Here is a 7,246-nt window from a genome sequence, read left to right as displayed (position 1 = left end):
TGAAAGTTTTTATGTATCCCGCCATGACAAAATTTCCCTTTGCATTCCAGGTATGTAAGGGAAATGTACATGGAATTCACTCCATAACATGACGATGATCATAAGTTTGTTTGTAGCCTTTACTAATAGGCGGCAACTTTATAGCTATCCGGGGCCTTTTCCATCAGTCGTTTCAGATGACTCCAGGTGCATTTTGGGGAATGAAGATTTCAGAGGAAGGTCCTGGTCGGGTTATGAGACTGAACTGACATGAAAAGGACCCTCCATTTAGTGCCCAGTTATTACCACCTCCGATCACTGGTTTGGACGGTGGCAGGGACCTCATTAGGCTTACGCATACTGCAAGGGAATAGACAAGTTTGAGTATCACATAGATATAGAAAGATATTGATATTCTGGTAAGGTAACCTTTTTAATTGACCTTGAATGTAGAGGTCACCAATCATGACCTTTCGATCACCAAGAGGGGTAGGAGGGTTAGTCCTCCAACAACTATAATTGGGACTTGGGATGGCAAGCACGTAATTGATTGATGTGCACCCATTTCTCACCAGTTTCTCTCTATGCTTGTTTTAAGTGGGTTCATGAGGAAAACAAAAACAGGTAAACATTGTTTGGTTTCCTGAAAAGGGCACTATTGTTCAGGTGACTTTGTTTCAACATAAGGTTTGTGTATTGACCTCCATTTGGAGAGGGTGATTCACTCAACCCTTTCTGGGGGGGGGGGGGGGGGTGCGCTCCTCTGGTATGACAAATCCTGAGCTGTGTGTTTCATGAGTTAGGTTGTATCCCAGCCATTTGTACGAATTACCGTAAATTCATACATTCGGGAGGATCCAAAATACGAATTGCTTTGCTTCCGAGTTCTGTATGAAATACGAAATTTCGGCTCCAAATTCCTAACGAACATTCGTAATTGTTACGAAAAGTTAACGAACCTAAAAGTTAAAAACCCAGTAAGTCAGAACAGCACAGGGATGGTGGGAGACCCTCAAATGATAAATTCATCATAACGAACATTCGTAATTGTTATGAAAAGTTAATGAACCTAATGAAAATATATATATAATATAATATAATACATATATATATATACAGCCCTCAAAAATTGCACTCTCCTACTCGCATTTTGCGAGTACATTTTGAGGGCTGACGAGGAAGGGCTGCATGAAGCGGGAGGGGGGGGGGGGTGGGGTGCCAAGCACCGCCGGCAGCCTGGGTGGAATGGGTCCTTCTCCCAGCAATCACGGATGGGAGAGAGAGAGACAGCGGCTCGCATGTTCAGAGTGCAGCGCAGGGATCACAGTGATATTAGCTTTCATTTCACATTGCCGTGTTCCCTGCTGCTCCCTGGTCCTGGGACTTTGATAGACAGATCACACGTCCAATCCCGGATGGGGGATCTGTCAATCAAAGTTCCCCCAGGCAGGGGGTGGGGCTGTATATGACGTTGAGCGGTAGGAACACGGCAATTGAAATTAAAGTTGTTATCGCTGCATTCCCTGCACTGCGCTTTGAACATCCTGTTCCTCTCCTCCCCTGCACAGGTAGGCTGCATGGTGGACACAAGCTGCATGGTGAGCACAGGGTGGATGGTGGACACGGGTTGCATGATGGATGGTGGGCACAGGCTGCATGGTGGATGATGGGCACAGGCTGCATGGTGGATGATGGGCACAGGCTGCACGGTGGATGATGGGCACATGCTGTATGGTGGATGGTGTGCACAGGCTGCATGGTGGATGGTGGGCATGGTGGGCACAGGCTGCATGGTGGATGGTGGGCACAGGCTGCATGGTGGACACAGGCTCAATGGTGCATGGTGGACACAGGCTGCATTGGTGGGCACAGGCAGCTTGCTCTGGTGGGTACAGGCAGGCTGCATTGGTGGGCACAGGCAGTTTGCATTGGTGGGCACGGATATATATATATATATATATACATACATATATATATATATATATATATATATATATATATACATATATATATATGTATATATATATATATATATATATATATATATATATATATATATATATATATATACAGGCTCGTGTGTGTGTATATATATATATGTGTGTGTGTGTGTATGTGTATATATATATATATATATATATATATATATATATATATATATATATATATATTCTGTGGTGTACTGTTTCTAATACACTTCAGGCGGTGTACACAGTATAAAATACAGTGAAGCTGTTGTACAGTTTTTAATACAGTGCAGGCGGTGTACACAGTATCTAATACAGTGTGTACATTTTCTACTACTTTTCTGATGGTGTACACAGTCTCTAATACAGGGTATACAGTTTCTACTACACTTCTGGTGGTGTACACAGTACCCAATACAGTGCAGCTCAGTTTCTACTACTTTTCTGGTAGTGCACACAGTATCTAATACAGTGTGTATAGTTTCTACTACACTTCTGGTGGTTTACACAGTACACAATACAGTCCAGCCGTAGTACAGTTTCTACTATTTTTCTGGTGGTGCACACAGTATCTAATACAGTGTGTACAGTTTCTACTACACTTATGGTGGAGCACACAGTACACAATACAGTGCAGCTGTAGTACAGTTTCTAATACAGTGCAGGTGGTGTACAAAGTATCTAATACAGTGTATACAGTTTCTAATACACTTCAGGCGGTGTACACAGTATCTATTACAGTGTGGTGTGGTGTGATGTTGCAAAACAAAAAATACATCATGTCTGGAAGGCCACCAAGGAGAGTCAGACGCTCACAGGCCACTAAAAGGGGGCAAGCAGCCTCTGTGTCAACAGTGGTGGTCATGGACATGATGCATCCTCTAAAGGTGGCCCTGGGACACAATTGTCCTTTTTTACGGCTGCTTGCCATGTTATTGAGCCAGAACATGCAGAAGAGTTGGTAGAGTGGAAAACAAAGCCGTCCTCAATCCTCTGTCACCCAGGCTCAGAGTAGTTTGCCTTCCAACGCAGCTGCCAGCTCCTTGTCTGCAGTCACTCCTTCCATAGCCCCACCATCATGCACGGAGGAGTCCCCAGAATTATTCGGCCACAGTGTTGGGTACATTCTGCTGGAAGATGCACAGCGATTTGAAGGCTCTGATGTTGGTTCCCAGGTTGAGGAAGGGAGTAACATGAGCCCAGATAGAGGGGGTGCCCAAGAAGGACAATTTGGGTGCCTGAGAGAAGAGAGGACGAGGCACACCTCCAATGAGGCAGGATGTCATCTAAGGGGCAGCTTAAGAGCAGCCACCCTATTGCATCACACTGCAGAGCTCTGCAGGTGCAGGGTGCTGCTGACTCCCCGCTGACTCTTAAAAGTTCCTTGGTATAGGAATTTTCTGACACGTGAGCAGCAGATCGCACTGTTACTGTGTGTAACCTATATTTGAAGTGGATCAAGTATGGCCAGAACAGCCACTTGGGCACCACATGCTTGACCAGACATATGACAACCTGCCATGCAGTCCACTGGCAACAGCTCTTGAAAGATCCACATCAAAGGAAAAGGCGGACTTCTCTATGCTCCTCATTTGGGATCTCCAACCCTACTATACCTCCAGTCCTCTCAAAAACCTGCACTGAGAGGAATGAAGGCATAGCAATAGGTGTTCCAAGTACTTTCAGCCAATCTACTAGCAGCATACCACCATCTGATTTTAGCAGGCAATTTCTTTTCACCGAAGGCCATTCCGGCTCTCTTTCCACAGGTCATACAATGCCAGTGCTCGGCTGGCTGATATTCAAAGGGAATGCAACCTGCCCACCAACCGAATCATTTGTAACATGCCCACCAGGTTGAACTCAGTGTTGGCAATGCTGCAGCGGCTGCACACACAGCAGAGGGCCATCAATGAGTACCTGTGTGGGTATGGCACCAGGACAGGGTCAGGGAAGCTTGACTTATTTTTGCCACGCCAGTGGCTACTGATCAAGGATGCATGCACTGTTCTGCCACCATTTGAGGAGGCCACAAGGATGGGGAGCAGCGACAATACATGCATCAGTGACACTGTCCCTCTAGTCCTCCTGTTGGAGCACATGCTTCGTGTAATCACGGACAGGGCACTTGAGGCAGAGCAGCAGGAGGAAGAGGAGGACTTCCTTACCTCTCAGGGCCCCCTTTATCCAGATAGCATTCCTGCGGGCCCATCAAACACAGAGGAAGAAGAGGAGGAAAATTTTGTCAGCATGGATTTAGAGGATAACATTCAGCAGCAGTCTTCAAGGAATGGTTTTCATGCTCTTCTTGTCTAAATAAAGAATTTATAAAAAAAAAGCGACTAATCACTCAATATTAGCTGAAAAATGTTTTCTAGGTCAATGATATTTATTCATTTTCACTTACAGATACAGGAGAAAACAAACATCTGATATGTAAATGTATAAAAATTCTATAGTAACATTTAATGGAACAAGAAAAGAAGAAAAAGAAAGGAAAGATAAGGAATAATGGGGCATTTAGCATGAGTTAAATAATTCAAACATGTAATGGTTAAGCAGATATAAGCCAAAGATACCAGATCTTCCTGGAAATCATCTATTTTATAATTTAAAAAAACTAAAATTAACTTACTGCAACATTAATAATGATTTGTCAAAAAGATTTGTTTTTACTCTCTAAGATAAGAAATCAATCATGTAGCTCTTGCCTGAATATGTAATAACTAATAGTCCAAAAATGCATTTATAATAATGACAACAGCTTAACTTCCTTTATTGAAGAGTTCCAAACTCATCCATCATATGCTTTTTATTGTGATAGCTACAAGAGCCACGATTCACAGATTTTTGCAAAACATGTTTCTGTACATACTGTAGAGTTGTGTGTGCTGGGTTCAAGAGTTAATTTTATGTGCTGTGAAGATAATAACACAGGGTTCATCGTGAGTAATTATACTGTTTTTATTGGCTTAAATAAAATCACGTAGTGCTTAGATGAACTTAAAGTGTAACTAAAGGCCAAACTTTTTTTTTTCCAAGTTGATGATTGAAATAATATAAGTATCACTTCTAACAATTCCTACAATTCCAGCAAATTCCAGTGAATTCCATCAAAGGAAGTCTCAATAAATGGAAAAATAAATAGCAATGGCCTCTAATCCTTTGTACTGTGCTTTATTGCAAGAGTGAGACTCTTCCATGATACACTCTCCACCACCAAAATCTCCAGAAATGCTTACTAGATAGTTGGATCTTAAAGCGGGAGTCCGCCGGGACTCCGCGTTTTTTTTTTTTTTAAAAGCCAGCAGCTACAAATACTGCAGCTGCTGACTTTTAAAATAGTGACACTTACCTGTCCAGCGCGCCCGCGATGTCGGCACCCGAAGCCGATCTGTAGATCGTTTCTCGGGTGCTGCCGCCGCCATCTTGGGTATGGGAATCAGGAAATGGAGCCTTTCGGCTTCATTTCCCGGTTCCCTACTGCGCATGCGGAAGCCGCGCTGCGCAATAAGGACGGTCCCCGCTGCCTCTGGGATCTGTGTGTTTTCCCAGCAGGCAGCGGGGCACTTGCGGAAAGGGGCGGGCACTTGCGGAAAGGGGCGTAATCTACGCCCCTTTCCGCAGAGAGCTATCCCGGAAGTGGGTGCATTTACCTGGATTATCCAGGTAACTGCACCCCCCTCCCCCCTGAAAGGTGCCAATTGTGGTGCCGGAGGGGGGGAGGATTCCGATGAGCGGAAGGTCCATTTTAGGGTGGACCTCTGCTTTAAGACAAAAGAGGTCACACCACTCTTTGTGTATAGAGTTATCATACAGGAGAGGTGAACGCTTCTGCCATGCTCTTGTTCATACCACTCAATATTCCAAAATTACTCCAAAATGTATGTTAAAGAAGGAGATAACTCCTAAAGGAGCATATAATTCAAGTGATTTATTGACAAAACCCTACAAAGTAGTACTAAAAACCGTACAAAGTAGTACTAAAAAAAATTGGGGAAAGAATTACTGCGCTCCTAATCTAAAAAATACTAAAATACTAATAAACCAACCCACAGTTACAGCTGCAGCTACCAGGATGTGATACACATCCAGAATACAGTGCATATAAAAAATTCAAATGTGGCTGTGCTACCTACCCCACTTTATATAATCCACTAAGTCTATCACTATTTATAGAAAATTTAAAAATATTAATTACAATTGACTAATATCAAACTATCAAACCACAATACATCTAGATAAATTCATAAATAATCAAAATTACATGTAAATATGTAATAAATGCTCGATAATAGATATAATTAAATTAATAAAGTGATTAAATAACAATTAATTATACTCAATATATAATTAAATAATTATAAGTAAATAAATACAGTGATTGTTGATTATAAATCAATTGAATTAGAATAACTAAAATCAATAAATAGATATATAATTATAAATATAAATTAATAGATACAGTGATTATTAATAAATAAATTAAATTAGATAAAAATCCAGTGACAGATTACTAAATGAAAAAGTTGTATATATAAAAAGGTGAACCAGTACCCACAACCAACGAAAAAGAGTCCAAACAAAAAGTCTTTGTAATGAAAGGGATATCTCTTTAACCACTACAATACAGGGCACTTTCGCCCCCTTCCTTCCCAGTCCAATTTTCAGCTTTAATCGCTCTCGCATTTTCAATGACAATTGCGCGGTCATGCTACACTGTACCCAAATGAAATTTTTATCATTTTGTTCGCACAAATAGAGCTTTATTTTGGTGGTATTTATTCACGACTCCGTTTTTTATTTTTTGCGATATAAGCGCAAAAAAAGCGGAAATTTGGGGAAAAAAAACAATATTTTCTTTTTTCTATTTTAAAAGAAATACAATAAAATCTAATTTTGTCATAAATTTAAGCCAAAATGTATTCTGCTATATGTTTTTGGTAAAAAAAATTCTGTTAAGTGTATAATAATTGGTTTGTGTGATCAGGGACATATGTACGCAAATTATCATGTACAGATGTGTGCAGGTGATCACATACATATGTGTGCAGATAATCATTGGAACATGTGATTTTAGTGGGACATATGTGGGGGACATGTGTTTTTTTATTTGGGGACTTTTTTTTTTTATTATTTGGGGACATGTGTGTTTTGGTGACATGTGTATTGTGGTGACATGTGTGTTTACACTAGATTGGTGATCAGTTAGTAAAAAGCTGTAAAAACAGCTCATACTCACTGATCACCAGCCGGCTGCAGCGATCTGCTCTCCTCTCCTCAGCGATGACTTCTGTGTG

The sequence above is a fragment of the Lithobates pipiens genome, unplaced genomic scaffold (assembly GCF_037356315.1).
Source record: "Lithobates pipiens isolate NorthernLeopardFrog02 unplaced genomic scaffold, aLitPip1_a1.2 Scaffold_28, whole genome shotgun sequence".
Taxonomy (NCBI): Eukaryota; Metazoa; Chordata; class Amphibia; order Anura; family Ranidae; genus Lithobates; species Lithobates pipiens.
Note: the sequence above shows the minus strand (reverse complement) of the source record.